Source organism: Spermophilus citellus, assembly GCF_964194105.1.
Source record: "Spermophilus citellus genome assembly, chromosome: 2".
Classification (NCBI taxonomy): Eukaryota; Metazoa; Chordata; class Mammalia; order Rodentia; family Sciuridae; genus Spermophilus; species Spermophilus citellus.
The window spans coordinates 76,167,906-76,195,534 of NC_138183.1; positions in this window are offsets into that span (position 1 = coordinate 76,167,906).

Here is a 27,629-nt window from a genome sequence, read left to right on the forward strand (position 1 = left end):
AAATTGAGTAATACTCCATTGATTATAAATACCACATTTTCTTTATCCATTCATCTACTGAGGGACACCTGGTTGGTTCCATAGTTTAGCTATTGTGAATTGAGCTTCTATAAACATCGATGTGGCTACATTAGTGTAGTATGCTGATTTTAAATCCTTTGGGTATAAACCCCAAGGAGTGAGATAGCTGGGTCAAATGGTGATTCCATTCCGAGTTTTCTGAAGAATCTCTATACTGATTTCCATAGTGGTTGCACCAATCTTCAGTCCCACAAGCAATGTATGAGTGTACCTTTCCCCCCACATCCTCGCCAACGTTTATTGTTTCCTGTATTCTTGGTGATTTCCATCTTTGTAGTTTTGATTTGCATTTCTCTAATTGATAGAGAAATTTTCATATATTTGTTGATTGAATGTATTTCTTCTTCTGTAAAGTGTCTGTTCAGTTCCTTAGCCCATTTATTGATTGGGTTGTTTGGGGTTTTTTATGTTAAGTTTTTTGAGTTTTTTTTATATATCCTAGAAATTAATTCTTTATCAAAGGTGCATGTGATACAGGTTTTCTCCCAATATATAGGCTCTCTCCTCACAGTATTGATTGTTTCCTTTCCTGGAAGAAGCTGTTTAATTTGAATCCATCCCATTTATTGATTCTTGATTTTATTTCTTGTGCTATAGGAGTCTTATTAAGGAAGTCAGATCCTAGGCTGACATGGTGAAGATTTGGGCATATTTTTTCTTCTATTAGACTCAGTTCTAATAGTACTCTCTGTTCTAGCGCCAAAATCTTTGATCCACTTTGAGTTGATTTTTGTGCAGGGTGAGAGATAGAGGTTTAATTTCACTTTGCTACATATGGGTTTCCAGTTTTGCCAGCACCATTTGTTGAATAGGCTATCTTTTCTCCAGTGAATGTTTTTGGCACCTTTGTCTAGTATGACATAAGCATATTTATGTGGGTTTGTCTCTGTGTTCTCTATTTTGTACCATTGGTCTATAAGACTACCTTGGTCCCAATACCATGCCATTTTTGTAACTACCACATGGATTCTTAGCTGTGTTTCACAAGACTCTCAAAGAAGAAGTAACACCAATACTCCTCAAAGTATTCCATGAAATAGAAAATGAGGGAACCCTTCCAAACTTATTTTATGAGGATAATATCACACTGATACCAAAACCAGAAAAAAAGACACATCAAGGAAAGAAAACTTCAGACCAATATCCCTGATGAACATAAATGCAAAAATTCTCAATAAAATTCTGGCAAATCATATACAAAAACATATTAAAAAGATAGTGCACCACAATCAAGTGGGGTTCATCTCAGGGATGCAGGGTTGGTTCAACCTAGGGAAATCAATAAACATAATTCATCATATTAATAGACTTAAAAAGAAGAATCATATGATCATCTCAACAGATAAAAATAAAAGCATTTGACAAAATACAGCACACCTTCATGTTCAAAACACTAGAAAAACTAGGTATAGTAGGAACATACCTCAACATTGTAAAAGCTATATATACTAAACACAAGGCCAACATCATTCTAAATGCAGAAAAATTGAAAGCATTCCCACTAAAAACCAGAACAAGACAAGGATTGCCACAGACTGGCTGCAGCAAAATAACCGAGGGGTGATGAGCAACTTGCGTAGATTGATACACCAGGAGTAGGAGCCATTTATTGTAGGACAACAGAGGTATTTATACATTCCACACAGCGTATCTTAATTAACATAAACTAGATACAGCAGTCAACCAATAAGGAATCTCCACACTTACTGGCTCACAGGCGTTACTTCACAAACCACTCTCTCTGGCAAAATGCCAGGCGCCATCCTGACTTGTTTACAAACTCTAACAAAGGATGTCCTCTTTCATCACTTCTATTCAACACCATCCTTGAAACTCTAGCCAGAGCAATTAGACAGAAGAAAGAAATTAAAGGGATACAAATAAGTAAAGAAAAACTTAAACTATTACTATTTGCTAATGACATGATTCTATATCTAGAAGATAAAAAAATTCACCAGAAAACTTCTAGAACTAATAAATGAATTCAGAAAAGTAGCAGGATATAAAATCAACACCCACAAATCAAACGCATTCCTATACATCATCGATTAATTCACTAAAAGAGAATTAGGAAAACTACCTCATTCACAATAGCCTCAAAACACCAAACAAACAAACAAACAAAAAACTCAAACACCTGGGAACCTAACAAAAGAGGTGAAAGACCTCTATAATGAAAACTATAGAACACTAAAGAAAGAAATTGAAGAAAATCTCAGAAGATGGAAAGATTGCCCATGATCCTAGATAGGCAGAATTAATATTGTCAAAATGGCCATACTACCAAAAGCATTATTAAAATCCCAATGAAATTCTTCATAAAAATAGAAAAAGTAAACATAAAATTTATTTGGAAAAAATAAGAGACCCTGATGTGGAAACTTTTTATTTCCTTTTTCTTATCTGATTGCTCAATATATAATTTTTAGTATTATGTCGACAGAAATGGCAAGAATGGGTACCCTTGTCTTAGAAGAAAGCTTTCACTGTCAAGTACAATGTTAGCTGCCTGGCTTGTTGTATATAGCTTTTATTATTTTGAGATAAACTCCTTATATATCTAATTTATTGAGAGTTTTTTATTATGAAAGCATATTGAATTTTGTCAAAAGTCTTTTCTGCATCTATTAGTATGATCATGATTTTTATTCCTCAGTTATTAATGGGGTATATTTTAATTTTCATATTTTGAACCATCCTTGCTTCCCAAAGATAAAATCCTGATCATGGTGTATGATCATTTTAATGAACTGTTGGATTTGGTTTGCTAGTATGTTGAGGATTTTTGCATCAGTGTATTGGTCTGTGGTTTTCTTTTCTTGTAGAGCTATTATCTAACTTTGGTATGAGAATAATGCTAACTTCATGACTTTGGAACTTTTCAGTTTGGGGGGAACATTTGAGAAGAACTGGAATTAATTTCTATTCAATTCTTGGCAGGCTTCATCAGTGCCTTTTCTGGGTTTTGCTTTGTTGGGAGATTTGGAGTTGTTATTTTTAATTGACACAAAATTATTGTTTATATTTATGCAGTACAGTGTGATAATTCAAGGCAAGCATACAATGTGTCACAATGAAATGAAAGTAATTAGCACTTCTATCTATTCAAATCATTTTCTGTGTGTGTGCTGGGAAACCTCAAACTCCTCTCTTCTAATTATTTTGGCATATATACCGAATTTTGTAAATTATACTCACTTCAGTGTAACTTCCTTTGTAATTGTATTTTAACATCCATTCTCTAAACTCTATTCTCATTCCCTCCACCCTTGCTCTCCTCTATTGATCACTGTTCTATTCTATACTTTTATGAGAAGAACTCCTTTAGCCTCTATACATGAGTAAGAACATACATTCATTCCCTTACTGTGCCTGGAATATTTAGCTTAATCTAATGACCTCCAGGCTCCTCCATGTAGCCAAAAATGGCATTTTTTTATTAATTTTATTGGCTGAATAATACTCCATTGTATATATATACTGCCTTCCTTCCTTCTTTCCTTGTTTTATTCACTCATTCATCAGTGAATACCTCGATTGATTTCAAATTTGGAAATTGTAAATAGTGCTGCAAAAACATGGAAGTGTATATATTCCTTTAACATACTGATCTCACTTCTTTGCATATACACATGGTAGAGAGATTATTGGATTATGTGGTAGTTCTTTTTTTTCTTTAGGGAATATTTGAGAAGTTTGTTCTTTCTTTTATTTATTAGTGTTAATTAGATATACATAACATTGATGTTAATTTATGCATAATTAGAAGATCATGGAATATATTTGTACCAATTCAGTCCCCTGTATTTCTCTTTTCCTTTCCCCTCCTCCCTTCCCATTTCCTTTCTTCTACTCGACTGATCATTCTTCTATTTATTTGTAGTTTTTAAGTATTACATTATGGATATACATAATGGTGAAATTCACTGTGGAATATTTATATATGTACATAGGAAAGTTTGATCAGATTTATTTCATTATTCTTTCCTTTTCCCATGCTTCCTCCCTCCCATTTAATCCTGTCCTTCTATTCCACCAATTTGTATTTTTGTGGTATTCCCTTCCCCCAACCTTTTTCTTTCCTTATTTTAATCTAACTTCCACATATGAATATTTGACCCTTGACTTTTGGGGTCTGGATTATTTCACTGAGTATGATGTTCTCCAGTTCCAGCCATTGATGAACAAATGCCATAATTCCATTTTTCTTTATGGTTCAGTAAAACTCCATTGTGTGTGTGTGTGTGTGTGTGTGTGTGTGTGTGTATGTGTGTGTGTGTGTGTGTGTGTGTGTGTGTGTGAGAGAGAGAGAGAGAGAGAGAGAGAGAGAGAGAGACTATATATAGAAAGATATAGACCTAGCTATAATTTATATTTATTTGTGTGTATGTATGTAATATTTATTCCCTGAGGAAAAAATAAAACATTTAATTGTGGTTTCCTCTTTTCTAGTATTAAATGTGATTTTTAGCTCTTAGCCAAACCACATTGCAACTTCTTCAGAGAATGAAATCATGTTTTCAAGTATTTTGTATGTGAATATCTTATTCATATGTATAAAAGACTGTTCCCATTATCAAACATTAATTTTATCCGTACCATACCTCCCCTTACTTTTAAACAGATCTAGCCAACAGATCTTGGTGGCACATGCCTGTAATCCCAGTGGCTTGGGAGGCTAAGGCAGGAGGATTGCGAGTTCAAAGCCAGCCTCAGCAATGATGAGGCACTAAACAACTCAATGATACCCTGTCTCTAAAATACAAAAGAGGTCTGGGGATGTTGCTCAGTGGTAGAGTGTCCCTGAATTGAATCCCTGGTACCAAAAAAAAAAAAAAAAAGTTCCAAACCAGGGATATATCCAATGATTCCGTTCCATGAGGGACATATTTATAGGCAAAGTGTACATCAAGATACTCTTTAGTTTTTGCATGCAAAACACAGTCCCTGGCTTAAGGCTCTGCTAATGTGTCTGACCCACAGTTGCTCCATGTTGAGTACTGTTTATTCACAGTAAGCACTCTGAAACCATCTGAATAGAGCTATTAGAAGTAAAACACTCATTCTTGATACCTTAGGCAACAACAGACTTTGTGTCAATTGACCTTAGCTCAAGTGAGCATTTGAGTCTCTTGATGATGATTACGTGGGTGTAGAGGGAAGAGATTGTTCTTTTCCTTTGATGTTCTTCATAGCTGCCTGAAAGTAAAAGTTCATTAAGTAATTTGTCTGTTTTTATTGAGTTAATATTTCATGACTGAGGAGGTCAAATCCACCTGAAAAGTTTGTAAGCAATGGGACTTGAAATGAATTCATAGGAAATTAATTTAAAAGAAATGAAATGGGGTCCCTATCTTCTCATTCTCCTTTGAAGCAGTTAAGATCCTAATGTGCTCAGGCTCCAGAGATGTTCACACAGTGAGTGTCCAGTAATAGCTGTTTTATTTTCCTACAGTATCTCATCTCACTGGTATTGCACTTCACCTGAGGTTTTTTTTTCCATGCCTGACTTAAGAAAGTATATTTTGTTCAAGGGAATTATGGACTGCTGTTATTATCTTTAATATTTTACTTACTTTAATGATATTTGCATACACCCCATAATCAATCCAGTATTTTGGCCTAAACAGAATTTCTCTACCCATTTCTCTACCAAACCCGATCAGTTGACAGGATTTTAAAATGTCTCATTCAAAAAGCAATGTCAAAAAGGCCATTGCGGATGGACATCTCAGTTGCTTCCAGTTTTGCCTATTATAGCTAAAACTGCTATGAACATTCACAAATCTCTGCACAGATATATGTTTTCATTTCTCTTGAGTAAATATCTAGAATTGGAATGTCTGTATCATATGGCAGGTATATGTTTGACATCTTAAGACACTGCAAATGTTTCTCCAATGGGACAGCTGTGTTGCCACAAGCAATGTTTGAGAATTCCAGTTCCCTGGCATCTTCATCAACACTTGATGTGGTCAATCTTTAAAATTTTTAGCCATTCTTAGAGTTCTATAGTGGCTTCTCATTATGGTTTTAATTTGCATTTTCATTATGACTAATGGTGCTGAACATTTGTTCATAAACTTTGTATGTGTGTGTATTTTCATACATGTATTTAGGGTAATGATGTCCGTCCCATTCCACCGTCTTTCCTACCCTCATGCTCCCCTTCCCCTCCCTCCCCTTTGCCCTATCTAAATTTCGTCTATTCCTCCCATTCTCCTCCCCATCCCCATTATGATTCAGCATCCTTATATCAGAGAAGACATTCAGCCTTTTGTTTTGGGGCTTGGATAACTTCACTTAGCATCATATTTTTCCAACTCCATCCATTTACCTGCAAAAGCCATGATTTTATTCTCTTTTAATGTTGAATAATATTGGCTGCTGTTATTTTTGAAAAGACACTAATCTTTGACATCTTAAATATCATTTTAATTACAATATTGACAGAGACAAATCATTGGTCACTAAGAAAGAAAATAGTTCTGGAGGATCATGTTCATTTTTCTTCCTCCTGATTTCTCTTTCTAAACAGAATTATTTTAAGATTATTTTATTTACAAAAGAGCATATAACACAAAATTAAATACATACATTTTTATTGCAGAAGGCTAGGACTCTTAATAAAATATTTTAAAGAAATGTGACCCCACTAATAAAATATTTAACAACCTCAGCCACTCTTTCCTCTTGGTACGTCTTTAGTGACTATTATTTCTTCTGGGCTTTCCCAGATTGGGGCATCGCCTAGGAAATGGTAGGTAGTCATCTGGTTTGCAGTGAGAAATTAGGGGCATGCTCAAAAATCCACCATGCCTTGAAACAGGACTCTGGGAGAAATCAAGGGAACCAAGAGAATGTATGCTTCTAATGGGATTTTAAGGGACTCGCTTTCACAAATAGAAAGACAGTAAGCTAAGCAGATGCAAATAAACCTTGTACCTGATATGAAACTTTGTAGCAACATGTGTTGATGCTTGTCTGCAGGTACCCATTCCAGGAGGAAGGTAGAGGCCTCAGGCATGCTAATTCATTTCTTGGCTCAAGAACCTATGAACATTACGATAGCCTCATGTGAAATTAAAATTATTTTCTTTATGGATATCAATTATGTACCAAGTAATAAAATCATTGTTAAATGATTCTCTAACTTATTCTACATCCTATATCAATCTTATTAATGTCAACTATGTCTCTATCTACTTCATGAAGATTTTACCCAGATTAATGAATGTTATCTTCTATTTATCCTTAGTTATTTAAATTTGAGGACTTTTAAAAATTTGGTGATAACACTAGCATAAATTAATGGAGGAACATAAATCAAAATCTTTTTAAAATGTTGTTCCTTGGAACATAAGATGAATTGCCTGAAATAAAAAGAAGAACTATGTAATGTCAAGAACATTACATAGTTCTTGACATATCATATTTCACACTTTGATTCAAGTGGGTTATGAACTCCCATTTTTACCCCTTATACAGATTGCAGAATCACATCAGTTACACTTCCATTGATTTACATATTGCCATACTAGTGTCTGTTGTATTCTGCTGCCTTTCCTATCCTCTACTATCCCCCCTCCCCTCCCCTCCCCTCCTCGCTTCTCTCTCTACCCCCTCTACTGTAATTCATTTATCCCCCTTGTATTATTTTTCCCTTTCCCCTCACTTCCTCTTGTATGAAATTTTGTATAACCCTGAGGGTCTCCTTCCATTTCCATGCAATTTCCGTTCTCTCTCGCTTTCCCTCCCACCTCTCATCCCTGTTTAATGTTAATCTTCTTCTCATGCTCTTCGTCCCTACTCTGTTCTTAGTTACTCTCCTTATATCAAAGAAGACATTTGGCATTTGTTTTTTAGGGACTGGCTGGCTTCACTTAACATAATCTGCTCTAATGCCATCCATTTCCCTCCAAATTCTATGATTTTGTCATTTTTTAATGCAGAGTAATACTCCATTATGAATAAATGCCACATTTTTAAATCCATTCATCTATTGAAGGGCATCTAGGTTGGTTCCACAGTCTTGCTATTGTGAATTGTGCTGCTATGAACATCGATGTAGCAGTGTCCTTATAGCATGCTCTTTTTAGGTCTTTAGGGAATAGACCAAGAAGGGGAATAGCTGGGTCAAATGGTGGTTCCATTCCAAGCTTTCCAAGAAATCTCCATACTGCTTTCCAAATTGGCTGCACCAATTTGCAGTCCCACCAACAATGTACAAGTGTACCCTTTTCCCCACATCCTCGCCAGCACTCGTTGTTGTTTGACTTCATAATGGCTGCCAATCTTACTGGAGTGAGATGATATCTTAGGGTGGTTTTGATTTGCATTTCTCTGACTGCTAGAGATGGTAAGCATTTTTTCATGTACTTGTTGATTGATTGTATGTTCTCCTATGTGAAGTGTCTGTTCAGGTCCTTGCCCCATTTGTTGATTGGGTTATTTGTTATCTTATTGTCTAATTTTTTGAGTTCTTTGTATACTCTGGATATTAGAGCTCTATCTGAAGTGTGAGGAGTAAGAATTTGTTCCCAGGATGTAGGCTCCCTATTTACCTCTCTTATTGTTTCTTTTGCTGAGAAAAAACTTTTCAGTTTAAGAAAGTCCCATTTGTTGATTCTAGTTATTAACTCTTGTGCTATGGGTGTCCTATTGAGGAATTTGGAGCCCGTCCCCACAGTATGTAGATCGTAGCCAACTTTTTCTTCTATCAGACGCCGTGTCTCTGATTTGATATCAAGCTCCTTTATCCACTTTGAGTTAACTTTTGTGCATGGCGAGAGGAGGGGATTCAGTTTCATTTTGATGCATATGGATTTCCAGTTTTCCCAGCACCATTTGTTGAAGATGCTATCCTTTCTCCATTGCATGCTTTTAGCCCCTTTATCAAATATAAGATAGTTGTAGCTTTGTGGATTAGTCTCTATGTCCTCTATTCTGTACCATTGGTTCACCCGGCTGTTCTTTTAGCAGTACACCAGACGCTTCAGAAATACAGAAAACAATTAGAAATTATTTTGAAAACCTATATTCCAATAAAATAGAAGATAGTGAAGACATTGATAAATTCCTTAAGTCATATGATTTGCCCAGACTGAGTCAGGAGGAAACTCACAACTTAAATAGACCAATATCAATAGATGAAATAGAAGAAGCAATCAAAAGACTTCCAACCAAGAAAAGCCCAGGACCGGATGGGTATACAGCGGAGTTTTACAAAACCTTTAAAGAAGAATTAATACCAATAATTTCCAAGTTATTTCAGGAAATAGAAAAAGAGGGAGCTCTTCCAAATTCATTCTATGAGGCCAACATCACCCTGATTCTGAAACCAGACAAAGACACCTCAAAGAAAGAAAACTACAGACCAATATCTCTAATGAACATAGATGCAAAAATCCTCAATAAAATTCTGGCGAATCGGATACAAAGGCACATCAAAAAAATTGTGCACCATGATCAAGTAGGATTCATCCCTGGGATGCAAGGATGGTTCAATATACGGAAATCAATAAATGTTATTCACCACATCAATAGACTTAAAGATAAGAACCATATGATGATCTCGATAGATGCAGAAAAAGCATTCGACAAAGTACAGCATCCCTTTATGTTCAAAACATTAGAAAAACTATGGATAACAGGAACTTACCTTGACATTGTAAAAGCTATCTATGCTAAGCCTCAGGCTAGCATCATTCTGAATGGAGGAAAATTGAAGGCATTCCCTCTAAAATCTGGAACAAGACAGGGATGCCCCCTATCACCACTTCTATTCAATATAGTTCTCGAAACACTGGCCAGAGCAATTAGACAGACAAAAGAAATTAAAGGCATAAAAATTGGAAAAGAAGAACTTAAATTATCAGTATTTGCGGATGACATGATTCTATACCTAGAAGACCCAAAAGCGTCTACAAAAAAACTACTAGAACTAATAAATGAATTCAGCAAAGTGGCAGGATATAAAATCAACACACATAAATCAATTGAGTTTTTAAGTTGGTTTATTGCTTCCTGCATTTCTAGAATTTCTGTTTGTTTGTTTTTTATTACCTCTATCTCCCGGTATAGTTGATCTTTTGCTTATTGGATTTGTTTATGTAATTCATTGTCAAAGTGATCTTTCATTGTCTGATTTTGTTGTCTAATGTCGTCCTTGAGACTCCAGATCATCTGAAGCATGTATATCCTGAATTCTTTATCTGACATTCCATCTCCTGCAGCTATTACCTCTTCTAAAGTTGAGTTGACCTGCATTGCTTGTGGTCCTTTCTTTCCTTGTCGTTTCATACTGTTCGTGTTTCTTTCTGCTTGGTGAAACTGTTGTGTTTTTGAAATTTTCCCCCTATATATTTATATTGCTCTTGTATAGTTGAAAAGTCTCCCTTGCAGGGCGGGCAGCGGCTGTGCTCCTCCTCCAATTGGGGTGATCTGTCTACCACGCTGACGGGCTGCTGGGTCTGTTCTGCCGGTCGGTCGCAGGTCTGCCTACTTTGTAGGCACGGGCGACGGCTCTGCTCTGCACCTCCTCCAGTTGGTGTGACGTGTCTACCACGCCCGCGGACCCCTGGGCCTGTTCTGCTGGTCAGTCACAGGTCTGCCTACCTTGCAGGTGCGGGCCGTGGCTCTGCTCTGCCCTTACTCCAATTGAGGTGACGTGTCTACCACGCCGGCGGCTTGCTGGGCCTGTTCTGGGCGAGGGAGGCGGCTCTGCTCTGCCCCTACTCCAATTGGGGTGACGTGACTTCCACGCTGGTGGGTCGCTGGGCCTGTTCCAGGCATGGGCAGCGGCTCTGCTCTGCCCCTACTCCAATTGGGGTGACGTGACTACCTTGCCCGCGGGTCATTGGGCCTCTTCCAGATGCGGGCGGCGGCTCTGCTCTGCCCCTACTCCAATTGGTGTGACGTGTCTACCACGCCGGCAGGCCGCTGGGCCTGTTCCGCCGATCGGTCGCAGGTCTGCCTACCTTGCGGACTTGGGCGGCGGCTCTGCTCGGCCCCTACTGCAGTTGGGGTGAAGTGATACCATGCCGACGGGTCGCTGGGGCTGTTCCGGGCGCGTGCAGCAGCTCTGCTCTGCCCCTCTGGCCTCCACAGTATTCAGCAGGATCCGGACCGAGAAGCAGTTTCCGCGGGTTCTTTAGCCCTGGGCCAGAGCAGTTCCGGGAGCCAGAATTCGGCCGCTCCAGGATCGGTGTATGTTCTGATAGGAGCAGGCTCCAAGAAGCAGTTTCCGTGGGTTCTTTAGCACTGAGCCTGAGTAATTTGTCTGGGAGACGCAGGCGAATGGCAGCCTGAAATTACCTGTTCTACAGTTGAATGAGCTGCGATCAGTCGAAAACAGGGATGATGACGTCAGCTCTCCAAGATGGTGGCCGCTGGCCTCCTCTGTGGTCTGACCGGTGTGGAGAACCGAACTGGACCGCTTCCTTCCCCCGTCTCAAACCCAGAATTCAGCACTGTGTACAGTGATTACACAGCTGGCAGGAGCCCACAGAATCCGCAGCACTGTATCTTTGCGTTGCTATCTCGTTGCTTCCCAGCACGTGCCGCAGATTCTAGCCGCGGGGCGATTTGCTGAATAAGCAGCGTGACCCTCCGTGTGGACAAATCGCTTGCGTTTGAGCCCCTGTAGCTGATCCTCGTGCGATGAAAATCCTTCAACTAGGTTTTGGAGCACCCCAGTTTTGCTACAAATTCCTAACAAGATAGTTTTTAGCTGTTCTAACTCATCATTCTCCCGAACAGTGACGCGGTACACGGGGGTGATGCACTCCCTTCGCCGCCATCTTCCCTACTCGCCCAATATGTTGTTTTAAATAGTGAATAATAAATTTCATTTCATGGATTTAAAGAAGAAAAAAAATTCAGTAACATATTCAGATCTGTCAAGCATTTAAGAAAATCTTCTCCTTAATCCTCTGTGATGACTACATTTTACTTTCTTCTTGCAACTACTTTTTATTTAGCTTTTTTGCTTTTCCTTTTTTCCCATTTCTTTGCTTCTAAATTAATGTTTTCATTTCTCTGGCCTCACCTATTTTGGGTATTGATGTGTTTTAGCATGCCCTCCTTTTTAAAGACTCATCCTCGGTTCTTTTTCTCTTCTTTTACTTTAATCTTTGTCTTTCACTGAAATGTGCCTCATGATCACCTCTTTGAAAGAACATTGGAGCCAAGGGAAAATGATAAGAGATGAGAAACAGTATTTGAGTTCATTAAATAATACTAGGATTCTTGGTACAGAACACATTCATTCTGTAACCAAGGTTTGCTTAAATGATTTATTGCATTTGAATTTTGAATTTTGAAAATGAAGTAAAGTGTCAAGAGAATTTGAAATTAGTGTAAATAAGCCATTTACCTAATTCAGAATGATTTTAACCTAACATTCAAATTATTTTGACCCTATATTTAGTTTTGATAGTCAACAAATTTATTTTACTTGTGGCTAAAATAGCATTTGAAACCATAAGTGAAGAAGAAAAAAAATATTTTATAACTCTCACCAATTTTCTACACTGTCTCTTTCCAATGTTCTGCTTCTTTTCACTGGTTTAGAGTATGCTTCAGTACCATGCAGTTAATCATTCATTTCTGAGTAATAATCTTGCATTAAAATTTGATCAGATCCCATGAAAATTTTATGTGGTTATGGTAAGAGGCAAAGTTGAATTTTAACAGAAAAATGAGTCTTCGATGCCCACTAACTACCTAAGCACAGTACAATTTATAAATACTGTATATGCATGAAGCATCAATTCAGAAAGTATGAGAGAAGAAAACCTGTCACTATTTTCAAGAACTTTCAAAATCATTTACTTGACATTCACTGAAAGAAAAAATTATACAAAGACGATGTTGTAGATTTCGATGTGTTTTGAGTGAAGATGAATAACAAGATGGATTCATTTTACTAGTAGTATGGAAGTGAACAACTGAACACTGAATCCTTTTGGTTCTGATAAAATTCATTTTGAAGAGTAAAATAGATGCAAGATAATAAAACAGTATTTAGTCCCACACTATAGTAACATTTTTTATTATCCACTTATAAATATTTTTTGATGACTTCACCTACACTATTTGAAAATGAAGTATTAGTTTAAGACTTTATGTATAACATTCTCAGTGGTTTAATATACTGTTGAATGGAGAATGCATAAAAACATAAAGGTTGAAATTTGCAATCTAATCTCATTGCATCCATATTATACTGATACAATGTGTTTTATTCCCTAGTATTAAGACAGTTTTGCTATTTGGAGATACACAGTATACTTAGCAGTCAGAGTAATAGAAATTATCAGCGTATATGAATTCAATGTGGCCACCTCAATCATTAATTATTGGGCCCTATATTTAAAACCTAATATTTGCACAATTTATACATACAAATGCTTCTCAACTTTTTTCACAGGGTTATCTTAAGTAAAAAATGCATTTAATACATTTAAGACGCTCAGTATCATAGCTTAGCAACACAGTACACTGTAAGATATCAGTTGTTCCCTCTCATGATCCCATGGCTTACTGCCACTGCCCAGCGTCCAAAAGAAAGGACTTCATGGCATGTCACCTGCATAGGAAAAGAACAAAATTCAAAGGAGTGTTTTTCTTGAACATATATCACTTTTGCACCGTTTGGAAGTCAAAAATTGTAAATTGAATCAACAAAAGTCTGGGATCATTTGTATAAATATTTGCTGTACAATAAACACTGGCAAGGATGCATGGGAAAAGGTACACTTATACATTGTTAGTGGGAGTGTAAATTAGTACAACTACTGTGGAAAGCAGTACAGAGATGTCTCAAAAGACTGGGAAGCGAACCATTATATGACGCAGTTATTTTACTCTATGGTATTCATCCAGAATTGAAATCAGCATACTTCTGCAATGTACACATTATAATGTTTATAGTAGCACAATTCAGAAGAGCCAAGCCGTGAAACTAAACTAACTGTATGTCAAGAGAAGGGTGAATATGAAAATGTGATACACACACACACACACACACACACACTTTTATTCAGCCGTGAAGAAGAATAAAATTATGTCATTTGCTGGTAAATGGATGGAAGTGGAGAACATAATGCTAAATGAAATAAACTAGACTCAGAAAGCTAAAGATCAATGTTCTTTCTCATACGTGGAAGCTAGAGGAAAAACAAGAAGGAATAAAAAGCAGTCTCATGAAACAGAAGAGAGGCACATGGAGTAAAGAAAGGGGTTCCAGAGACAAGAGAAGGGGTGGGCACAGGAAAGTGCTGGGGAACAAAGTCTACCAGATTATGCTGCTCATAGACAAATAAACCACAATAAATCCTACTTTTATATACAATTATAATAAATTAATAAAACAATAGTAGTAGTAATAGTAATAATAATAGAAGAAAAACCAATAGGGTCAAGAAAGGGGATCAGGGAAAGGGAGAAGGAAAGGGAGAGGGGAAGTACAAATATAAATGTGGCATAATGAATCCCATCGTAATGAATAATAATAATGCACCAGTAAAAAAATAAAAATAAATATTTGTTTTAATACTTATTGCAATGAAAAAAATAGAAAGTTCAAAGCTCATGTTCCAGGTAGGACTCAAACTATGTTTCTTATATTAAATCCTTACATTTACATTTCTAGACATAGCATTTTAAAAAAGTAATTAACAAAATCAACCATAAAATTTTGTATCAATTTTGCATCTATCTTTCTTCAATTGATATTATTACCATTAAGTCTGAATTCTAGAAGAAAAGTGAGTCTCCTACAAATTCACATACTCTGTATTTAAATTATTTGTGATTTTAGATGAAATATCTTTTGGCAGGAATTAAAAAATGTTGGCTACAATATTAAATTATCAGTGTATTATGACAACTTACTATTAATGTAGTCAGTCTCAAAATCAAAGAAGAGAAGCTAACCTCCCTAAAACAGGGTTTGTTAATAAATCCTTTATCTACTCATCTGTCACCAGTTGCTTAGTCAGTGCTCCTGGACTTTGAGACTACTCTAAGAATGAATTTTGAGAGTACCCAAACTAAATGCAAAACCCCAATTTGGGATTTTCAAAACCAACTTTTGTCGGGGCTGGGGATGTGGCTCAAGCGGTAGCGCGCTCGCCTGGCATGCGTGCGGCCCGGGTTCGATCCTCAGCACCACATACAAACAAAGATGTTGTGTCCGCCAAGAACTAAAAAAAACAAATAAATATTAAAAAAAAAATTCTCTCTCTCTCTCTCTCTCTCTCCTCTCTCTTTAAAAAAAAAAAAACAACTTTTGTCATACTACAGAATATGTACGCATTTATTTTCACCATTAAAAAAGGACTAAAAATAGCCCTTGATATTGCTTTTATTTAGTTTTGGTGGCTATTGTTAACTCATCTGGCATATTCTTCGTGTAATAAAATATTTACAGATAGACAATGTTCATATAAGTGACTAAAATTAATTATGTATTATTGATTTGGGAGTTTTGTTCTTTTATCTTTATTTCAGTCAACTGTGGTAACTATTTTTTAAGGGGTCTGAAGGCCGTTCATTGAGTATCAGGCTATGTGTGGCGCTTTGAAGTTTTGTTTCTTGGCCACCATCAGAATGGAGGTACAGTTAGGTCATCCTCTCTTATTATTAGACGTTTTCTGGAAACCAACAACTTGAAAATAGAAAACTGTGGTTAGCTTGAATAAAAGCCTTTTCTTATGCACACACGCAAAAAAAAAAAAAAGAAAACCAAAAATCTTTGCTTCTCTTCTTTGGTTGTGTTGTGTGATTTCTCTTATTGCCAAATTTAAGGCATCTATATACTATTTGCAGTCTTATGCTTTGACTGGGGAACTATGCCTTTTACTATTTTTCACCAGTTCCTGTAGAAAAAAAATCCTTTAAAATTTTACAACTAATATTAGTGACATAAGTGTCCTTCAGTTTCTAATACCATTCCTATTTGTAGTAGAATGTAATTTAACCCCTATTTCTTACTCTGCACAATCCTCAACACAAAGTTGATAAAGATCTAGGAATTATAGCAGAAACCATGAAACTGCTAGAAGAAAATATACGCCCAACCTCCAAGTATCAGCTCAGGAACTGGACTACCTTGATAAGACTCCTAAAGTGTGAGAAGAAACATCAGAAATTAATAAATGGGATGGCATCAAATTAAATAGCTTTTTCATAGAAATGTAAAGAATCAAGAACATGAAGAAAGAACACACAGAATGGGAAAAATGTTTGCCACCTGCTCCTCAGATGGGTCATTAATCCAAGATATACAAAGAACACAAAAATCTTAACACTAAAAAAGGCAAATAACCCAAACAATAAACGGGCAAAGGAACTAAATGTTGAGGGCCTCTCTCAGCAGGTGAAGCATGTTATGAACTTTACTAACTGGGCAATTGCTAGTGGCAGCAGCACAGCACTACTGTACAGCAAGCGACTGATTACTTTTCAATTGTGTCATATTTTGAAAGCACGATGTGATCCTGTTCCTGCTGCTAATGGATCAATACGTTTCCATTGTGATCCTACCTTCTGGGCAAAGAATGTAGTCAATTTAGGTAATCTAGTAATAGAGAGTAAACCAGCTCCTGGTTATACTCCTAATGTTGTAGTTGGGCAAGTTCCTCCAGGGACAAACCACATTAGTAAAACCCCTGGACAGATTAATTTAGCACAGCTTCTACTCCAGCACATGCAACAACAAGTACATGCTCAGAAACATCAGCAGTTGCAACAGATGAGGATGCATCAACCACCAGCTCCTGTACCAACGACAACAACAACACAACAGCATCCTAGACATGCAGCTCCTCAGATGTTACAACAGCCTCCAAGATTAATCAGTGTGCAAACCATGCAAAGAGGCAACATGAACTGTGGAGCTTTTCAAGCCCATCAAATGAGACTGGCTCAGAATGCTGCCAGAATACCAGGGATACCCAGGCACAGTGGCCCTCAATATTCCATGATGCAGCCACATCTCCAAAGACAACACTCAAACCCAGGGCATGCTGGACCCTTTCCTGTCGTATCGGTACACAACACCACAATCAACCCAACAAGCCCTACTACAGCAACTATGTCCAATGCAAACCGAGGTCCCACCAGCCCATCTGTTACAGCAATAGAGCTTATCCCCTCAGTTACCAATCCAGAAAACCTTCCATCATTGCCAGATATTCCACCCATACAGTTGGAAGATGCTGGCTCAAGTAGTTTAGATAATCTACTAAGTAGATACATCTCAGGAAGTCACCTACCCCCACAGCCTACAAGCACCATGAATCCTTCCCCAGGCACTTCCCCAACCAATGGGAACTCTCCGGGAATCCCCGTGAGAACTCCAAAGTAGCAGGCTGAGGTGGACAGCAGGGGTCTAATATTACAATTGAATACACAGCTTAACATAACCATTATCATCTCAATGGCTTGCTGGCATCACCTCTCAACCACTACTTCTGGCAAAAATGCCATTCATCATCCCGACTCGGCTGTGGCCCTCAACAACTAAACAGACAATCTCAAAAGAAATAAGAATCAATAAATATATGAAAATAATGTTCAATATCTTTAGCAATTAGAGAAATACAAATTAAAACTACAGTGAGATTTCATCTCACTTCAGTCAGAATGGCAACAATCACGAATACAAGTAATAGCTGGCCAGGAGGCTCATGCCTGTAATCCCAGCAACTCAGGAGGCTGAGATAGGAGGATCATGAGTTCAAAGCCAACCTCAGCAAGGGCGAGGTGCCAAGCAACTCAGTGAGAACCTGTCTCTAATTAAATACAAAATAGGGGGCTGAAGATATTGCTCAGTAGTTGAGTACCCCTGACTTCAATCCTTGGTACTGAAAAGAAAAATACAAGTTACAATAAATGCTGGGAGGATGTGGGAAAAAGGGTATACTCATAAACACTCATACATTATTGGTGGAAGTGCAAATTGGTGCAATCACTATGGAAAGCAGTATGGAGATTGATCAAAAAAACTAGGAATGGATCCACCATTTGATCTATGGATTCTATTGTCATGAATTACTAAAAAAAAAAAAAAAAAAAAAAAAAAAACAATAAGAAGAAATACAGCTGAATCCAAACTCTGCTCATGTAAAATATGTTTCCTCTAGTAGTGCATAAAAATTTCACTTGTACTTTAAAACTTGTTCTGCATTGTTCATCCCTGCACCTGTACCTCCTCTTTACCTACCTCTACACTGGGAGCCATGGCCCCCAAATTGTGGTGGAACTGTTTCTACTCACTGTGCTCAACACCTGCTACTCATACTGATCCAGTCTACTACTTATTGTTGATGCTTATCGCAGAGAGTTAAGTACATAAAATATCTTTCACAAGGCTCTGATTCAAATTCAGCCTCTGCATTTATTACCAATGTGAGCTTTGATAAGTTTTTAGGGTTTTTTTCCTTAGCTTCCGTTTTATTATTCTTAAAACTAGAATAATCATAGTACTATGAGATTTTGCATCTGCTCTTTGGTACATTTACCTCCTCCTAGAAGGCCAACTCAGAGTTCTCCGGCAAAATTAGGCTTTGGAGATACAACGCAATTACATCATTATGTCCCGCTTGAAGGAACAGTTCACTCAATGCAATAAGTGTAGCCTGTAGGGGCCACCATTTCTTTGAGCTCAATATTTGTGATCACAATACTAGAAACAAGTGTTTCCTGGCCTCAGAACAACAATGAGAATTAATTCCATCTAAGCTCAGACTTGGATAAAAATCCATCTTTACTCCCTTTCATTCCACTAATGTGTGGGTGCAGAGACACACACACACACACACACACACACACACACACACACACCCTTCTCTAATTTGATCTAAATATTCGTTCCCTCTCTTGTATTCATTTTCTGTTGCTGCATCACAAATCACAAATATAGAGAGACTTAAAACAAAACATATTTATCTGAGTTTCCATGAGTCAGTGATCAGGGCACAGCTTATTTTGGTCCTCTGCTTGGGGTCTTACCAGATAACAGTCAAGATGTCAGCCAGAATGAGATCTCATCTAGAGAATCAACTAGGGAAGAATCTAAGCTCCTCTGAGTTGTTGGCAGAATTTCCTTGTAACTGAATGTATGGCCAAGGACTCTGGATTCCAACTGGCTGTTTGTTGGAGGCTTCCCTCAGGTCCCTAAGTTTCCCTCAGTCCCCTATCATATGGTGCTTTCTATAGTCAGTGCATGGCTTCTTCAAGGACAAAATCTGAATCTCATTTCCAACGTACCAAGACAGTCTTGTATAATGTTACATAGTCATGAGAGTAATATACCATCAACTTTATCATAGTGTATTGTTAGAAGGAAATCCCACCTCATACCAGCTCTCAAGAGAGGGGAAATATACAAGGATGTGACTCATTGAGGCATGCTATCTGGTGGACTTATAATCCCACCTTTAAAAACCGCCTATCAGTTTGTCTCTTGCATCTTTTACGTCATCATCAAACTCTTTGATTTCCTCATTTCCACATACTGAAAATGTTCCCTCCACTTCTTTATCTTAACCTAAAACTAAACACACAGTTTTTCTGAAGCTATCACAAGCAGAAGGAACTTCTTCTAATGTATCTCTTGAATTAGAGCCTGCACAAGAAGAGGGGAGTCCTTTCTGCTCCCTGGTGCGAGAACCCCTGATTCCCTAAGTTCACAGTCTCTATCTTTATCTCTCTCTTCTAGCTACAATGGTATCTACACCTCCTCCCAGACTCTTTCTCATTCATCTGAAACTTTGCCTTAGGTTTTACTTAATGCTTGTACATTTGTCATATTGAGTGACATTTTTGTATTTAAACAATCTGACACCATTTGCCCTCTGCTTTTTATAACCCTTATTTATTTGCAAACATCTCTTTCTCACCGAACCACAGTGATATACTCCCATGTTCTCACTTGAAATATTATCTCTTCTTGACTCTATAAATCCTCCAAATATTTAGTCCCACATATCCCATTCTCTGACAAACACTTTCTTGCCTTCTAGTTCCTGTGTTCAAACACAAGACTTTTTTTTTCCAGTATTCTCTCTGCTCTTTGCCCATGGATAGAAAGATCCTCACTACTTAGATCTTAGAAGGACTTTTCTAAATATTGCAGGTAGCTAGATTGCCCCATTGTTTTAAATTACAGCATCTATTTTTTTCCCTTTGTTACCTCTGTAAAACCTGTACATTTCATAGCTTGTTCAGTCACTCTAATTTAATCACCTCAAAATATTTTGAGTACTAAAAGGACAGAGTGATACTTATTATATTGTTTGGTCAGTGTATGTCAATACATCTCTTGGTATTATATACACAGATGATACTAAGTAAATGGTTGAATAAATTAATGGATACAGGTTAAAGGTTATGGCAGGAATCAAATAAGATGATGATTTTCGTATTATGATAATGATAGTAGTTGATGTTATAGAGTCTTTGTAATGTTCCAGTCTCTATTAAACCCATTGTGTACATGATTGATTTATTTGGCTGTATTAGTAAATCTATGAGTAGATGTTACAATTTTATCTGTTAGAAAGATAAAAGGAACCCAGATTCATTCCAGAAAAAGTTCAATGTGACAGACAGTAGCTGACAAAACCAGAAAGACTAACTGGATGTTCAACTCTTCATCTGTCTGTTGGACTATTTTCTAATCTTAGCATTTTCTGCCCTAATGGTACAAAATGCCTGATAAATAAGACTAGATGAATAATATTTATCCTTATTTATTTAATTGATGAACTGATATTTTCCAGATGAGCAACCATGGCTAAGGTCAGGTAGCTTTTAGTGGCAGAGAAAAATTTCTAACTTGAGAGAAACTTCTAGCTGTCATTTCCTCACTCTCAATGAATAATCACTACCGAGGAAGATTTGTGTGTGTGCCTGTGTGTGTATATATATGTGTATTCATTTATGTGATTTGAACTAATGGTTTCTACTGTTATTCACTGAATGATCTGAACTATTATCAAATAGAACTTAGATAATTGATTGGCTGTTGGTCTCAGGACATATTTATTCTACTTTAAAGGACTGAAAGTTTATTTTTTTCTTTAACATTTTAAAAACATCACCCTTTATTATTGATATATTTTTATTTTTGTATTTAACCACCTTTTACACAAAAGTTTAAATCTTGCTTATTGCATCAGCAGACAATGCATTTGTCATTAAAACAATTACAAGTTTAAAGTTGAGAGTTTCACTGATTCAAAGTAACGAATATTAAATTTAATGTACTGTAGAATAATATAATACAATATAAACTTCTTAAATACTACACACACAAAAAAACATTATAAAAATGTGAAAAAACATTATTCTAATTCTGCTTCTTTTTTCTAAACTTTAAACAACTGTGTTTTGTTTTGTTTTGTTGGTACAGAGGATTGAACCACTGGGCACTCAACCACTGAGCCACATCTCCAGCCCTATTTTGTATTTTATTCAGAGACAGGGTCTCACTGAGTTGCTTAGTGCCTCACTTTTGCTGAGGTTGTCTTTGAACTCGTGATCCTCCTGCCTCAGACTCCTGAGCCACTTGGGATTACAGGCATGTGCCACTGAACCAGGCTAAAAAACTTTTTTTTAAGTACATACTGAAATAGTATTTAAAATTGGATTTGCATATAAAGAAAAGGCACCCAGTGAACAATTTCCAGTTCTTTCATTCAGCATAAATTTAAAAGAAAAATACGTTTAAAACCTGAGAGGTTATTTTTTAAAGACCTAAGAGAGAAAAATTTGTGGAACTTGTGGGTTGTGGTGTTGTTGTTACCCCCCTCCTCTTCCTCCTCCTCCTCCTCCTCCTCCTCCTCCTCCTCCTCCTCCTCCTCATCTTCCAATACAAGGGACTGAACAAGGAGTTTTTAGCTGAACCACCAAGCCATATCCCCAGCCCTTTTTAGTTTTTAATTTATTTTGAGACAGAGTCCCCCTAAGTTGCTTAGGGCCTTGCGAAATTGTGGAAGCTGTCTTTGAAATTGTGAACCTCCTGACTCAGGCTCCTAAGTCTCTGGGATTACAGGTATATGCAACTATTCCTGGCTCTGTGTGTGTGTGTGTGTGTGTGTGTGTGTGTGTGTGTGTGAATCTTATCTTGTTTGTTGTTGTTGTTTTGGATAAAAAGATGACATGAGGTCCAACCTCTGAACAAATTTTTAAGAGTAAAGCACAGTATTCTTGCCTGTATTCTACAACTGGTTTATTACACTTAAAGTGTTGTCCCCCAGATTCATGCACATTGTTGCAGAGGGGAGAATTTTCTATTGTAGCTGAGATTTTTAAAAAAATCACTTTTTCATTATCCATTCATCTTTCAATGAACATTGAGGTTATTTGTACAATCTTGACTTGTCAACATGGCAGTACCATATATTTCTTCAAGATGCTAATTGCACTTCTTGGGGAGATATATCCAGATATGGGATTGTTGAATCATATTGTAATTCTATCTTTAAATTTTTAGAGTTCATTTCTTTCATGTATTTTGAATCATTTAAAAATTCAGTTTATAAGTAATTTTAGTTTCCCCATATCCTTGACAACACTTGTTATTTTCTGTTGTCTTTTTATTATAGTGACCACCTTAACAGGTTTGAAATGCTGTCTCAAAATTTCTGCTTTTAGTTTTTATTCCCCTGATGGTTAGTGAAGATGACAATATTTCCCTAAACCTGTTAGGCATTTGTATGTCTTCTTTGGAAACAGGTCTATTCATTTCTCTTTGCTGTTTTTAATCAGAGGTTTGTTCTTTGCTATTGAGTTATAGGACTTCCTGATGCTATTTTTATATTAACCCTTTATCAGATACATGGTTTGCAAACATGTTGCCTCATATCATAGGTTGCCCTTCACTATTGATTACCTTTGCAGAACAGAAGCTTTTTAGGTTGGTACAGTCCCATATATCTATTTTTGGTTTTGTTGTATGTGTTTTTGGTGTTACATGCAAGAAATCATTGCCCAAATCAATATCATGACATTTTCCCTCTGTTTTTTTGCCAGGAATTTTATACTTTCACATATTACATTAAAGTCTTTATTTAGAGTTGATTTTCTTGTATGATATAAGATAAAGGTATAATTTCATCATTTTCATTTGAATATCCATTTTCCCAAAACTATTTGTTTGAAGTTATCAGCCTTTCTCCATGTGTATATAGAGAATTGTTAAGTATACAGAATCTTGACTCCAATGTCAACAAAAAAATCAGTTGACTATTTATGCATTTTAATTACTATAGCCTTGTAATTAATTTCTAAATTAGAAAGTGTGCTGTCTCCAGATTTTTTTCTTCTTTCTCAATATTTATTTATTTATTTACTTACTTACTTACTTATCCAGGCTCCATTGTGGTTCCATATGAACTTTGGTTGCTATTATATTTCAGTAAAAATTCTATTGGGGTTTTGATAGACATTGCATTGAATTTTCAGATAATTTGGGGTATACTTGCTGTGATGAATGTATCTGACACAAACAAACAAACAAACAACAACAACAATAACAAAACCTTATAGGAAGTAAAGTTTACTCTGGGCTCATAGTTTCAGAAGGTTCAGTCCATGCTCAGCCATCTACACTGCTCTGGGCCTGACATGAGGCAGTGTATCAGGGTTGCAAAACATGGCACAGGAACTCTGCTTATCCCATTGCAGCTGTGAAGCTGGATCTCTAGAACTTATTCATTGTGACATAAAAATACTTGAGCCAGGAGCAGGATACAATCTTCAAGAGCACATCCCCAGTGCCTAGTCATGCCCCACCTGCCTATAGCTGCCATACAGGTATCAATTATTATTCCAACAACTAGATTAATTCATTCATGATTTTAAACCTGTCATAATCAGATATTTTCACCTAGGAACATTACTACATTGTCTAACACCTGAGCACTTTGGTAAAATTTTAAAATCTAAATGATAAAAGTTTAGTATAGATATTATAGCCACATTGTCTTATAATACATTAACATAGGATATTTTGCTATTTATCTGTGTCTTCCATAATTTATTTTATCAGTATCTTGTAGTCTTTAAAATACAATTATTTCACTTCCTTGGTTAAGTGTGTTCCAAGTATTGTATTCTTTTGAAACTATATGAAAGGCATTGATTTCTTAATAATTTTTTAGATAGTTCATTGTTAAGTATATAGAATCTTGAAGAAATGAAAAATCTGAACAAACCAGTAATAACAAGGAGATTGAACTAGTAATTGAAAACCTTTCAACACAGAAACAACACAGGACCGGATGGATTCATTGGTGAATTCTACCAAACTTTCAAAGAACCAATTTCAAACTTTTCTAAAAAAATTGAACAGGAAACATTTCTAAACTCAGTTTTTGAAAGGTCAGCATTACCCTGATACTAAAGGCATACAAAAACAGAATTTAAAAAAAAAAAAAAACACTACAAGCCAATATCCCTACTGAATATATATGCAAAACTTCTTAAAACTGGCAAATTGAATTCAACAGCATATTAAAAGGATCATACTCCATGACCAAGTGAAGTTCACTGAAATGCAAGGGTGATTCAACATATGAAAATCAATAAATGTGATACATTACATTAGCAGAATGAAAGACAAAAGTACATGATAATCTCAATAGATGCAGAAAAAGCATTTGACCAAATTCAACATTCTTTCATAATAAAAACTTTCAACACACCAGGAATAGAAGAAAATTACCTCAATTAATAAAGGGCATATATGAAAAGGTAACATCATACATATTCAAATGTGAAAAATTGATAGTTACTCCTTTAAGCTTAGAAAGAAGACTGTGTGACCACTTTCACCACTTCCATTCAACACAGTACTGGAAATTCTAGACAGATAAACTAGGCAATGAAAAGAAACAGAAGCCATTAAATGGGGAAAACATCCTCTCTACTTAAAATATCATAATCTCAAGTGTGGAAACCCTCAGGACCACACACACACACACACACACACAGAAACACAATAGAAAAATTCAGTAAAATTGTGGAATACAAAATCTGCGACAAAAATTGTGGTCATTTAAAATTACTGAATAACTTAAATGTATATCAAACTAATCTGTCTACTAATGCAGGAGCAATAAGCAAACAGTACTGATTTACAACTACAAAGAATTTTTAAATGATCATTTTCTTTGAACATACTCACTTATATCTCATAGCTATACATGACATAATTTACAGTATAGGTAATACAGTACACTCAAACTGCCAAAAGATATTTAAATTTTTGCTGTTAAAACCCTCTAGAATGTATTTTGCTTATACATAAGAGACAAATTGCTTGTGATGTCACCTTGCCCCAGGAGACAACATTGCTTTTTCCACAGTTACAATATTTTGTCTTTAAAATGTCCTTTCATTATTGGGCTGTGAGTGAAAATTTTGAAAATTGTTCCTAATTTTTTTTTGATTGAGAGATAGAACTATATTTTCTTAAACTAATAATGATTACTTTGAGGTAGAGAAGCTTTTAAAACCCTGAATAATTTACTTTTACATTCCTGGCTCTCTGAAAACCACCTAAAGCAGGAAGGGGATCCCAGGGATGTTCAAGTGTCTATCCAAAGTTTAGCAAATCAGAATATTTTCCCAGTTATCTATGAGATGTGACATAAAAATACTTGAGCATTATATAAACAAAAGTATGATTGCCTCTGTCCTGTTAAAGGTCATCCACTTCATATTTTATTGTGCAGAATCTTGTTTCGAAGACTTCATTGGATGTATTTTTACACCAAGCAGGCGGTTAGGAAGTGCCATCTACTGATTGTTTTACTTTCTAAGTTGGAGCCTGTGTGATGCCCTTCCATATATCAAACTATAATTAAATAAGACACATGGAGGAAGGACCCAAGTACTACTTTAATGGCTTAAAACTTTGGGAGGATTCATCCTTTGTCCTTGTTTTCAAAGTCCAAATATTGTAAATGGAATCCTGCAGAAAGCCTTGTGTTTCAACTGTGTAACAAGGACTTGAACGGAGGATTTTTAACAGTTTCACTTCAAAGGAAAGCAAAATAGTCTGTGGTTCAATTTGGTTCTTTTGAAGCAATCAATAATAGACTTGGCAGTTTACAAAATGTGCACATATGAGCAATGTATCAACATTGTTAAATAAAAGGTTACTGCATTAAGTAAGATGACCTTGCTACCTTTTAGTCGCAGTCTTAGAGAGCAAACTTGTTTTAATTAGCAGTCAGCAAGCAGACTGTAACTTCACTGAAGGAGCATTGAAGAATCACTGCCTATTAACAACCCAGCGGTAAGTAAGCCAGCACAAATACTTATAACCAAATAGTGTGCATTTCAGGAGTGGAGAGGATTAGCTATTGGGCACACAACACAGTGGAGGAAATTGCTTTATTCCCAGTACTGCTGGGTACCAGGAGGCAATCACTGTGCCTCCAGCCCATTAACAGCATTCAGAGTGTTGCTTCCCATAGAAGGGGTTATTGGCTAACCACTGGGTGACCAATTAAATGCTATGAATAAGTCCCAAACCCAGCAGCATGGGGCCTGTTTGTGGCACAGTGGTATCATTACTAAAGTGAAAAACTTGATGAGAAAGGAACATATTTAATTATAGAACTATACAAATGGCTAATTAGGACCATAAAGTGAAATGAATGACTTTCCAGTGGATTTTTGAATGTTACTGATAACTGCTCAGCTTCTTTGGAGACCATGAAAGTGATCTACAGCTAGAGCCTGCATGTCATGGTAATGGATGGATCTTCATTAGAGGAAGCTTTTTTGACCTGGTTGCTCAGGTAGCATGGGTTCTAAAGACAATCCCTGATTCCTTTCACTGCAAGGGTTCTTCCACTTCAACCCCCTGGTCTCTCATGAGTTCTGCTTGCTTTCACAATAATTCTTATGGGTTTCAATGCAGAAACATTATCTGCAATAGTTATTCCCTATCAGTTGGAAAACTGAATCTCAAAAGGATGTCATTAGTTTGAGTAAAACACTGATCCATGCTTAGTTTAGCTCTTAAACTCTGGGATTAATAAGAATATCTGCAGTTATACTTTGCTAATCCAGGTATTTCACTTGCCAAAAAGTTGTGAGTCCTTTAAATGGAAGAATTACAATTTAAGACTGTGTCTACTTAGTGTCAAAGTTTTGTTTGTTTGTTTGCTTGCTTGTTTTAAGGGTACACATACAAGTTTTCCAGGATCATAAAAATGAAAATAATAGATTTGACTGTTAACTATTGAAGGAAACTTTTGGGTGTATTTTGTGTTTTATGGTAACTTGGTAAGTAGATATTTAATGAAAATATTTTTGTTTTTATTTACAAGCACATAATAATCAATTGTAATGTGTAAACAGCTGTACTAACTCTGTGTTTACTACACAGAACTTCATGCAGTTGGAAACACTGGGTTTAAGCAAAGAATTACACATGTCTGGGTCAGGAAACTATAAGAAAATACGAATTTCTGTCCCTTCATATTATTAAATGCCCACCTTTGTTTTTATATTATTTA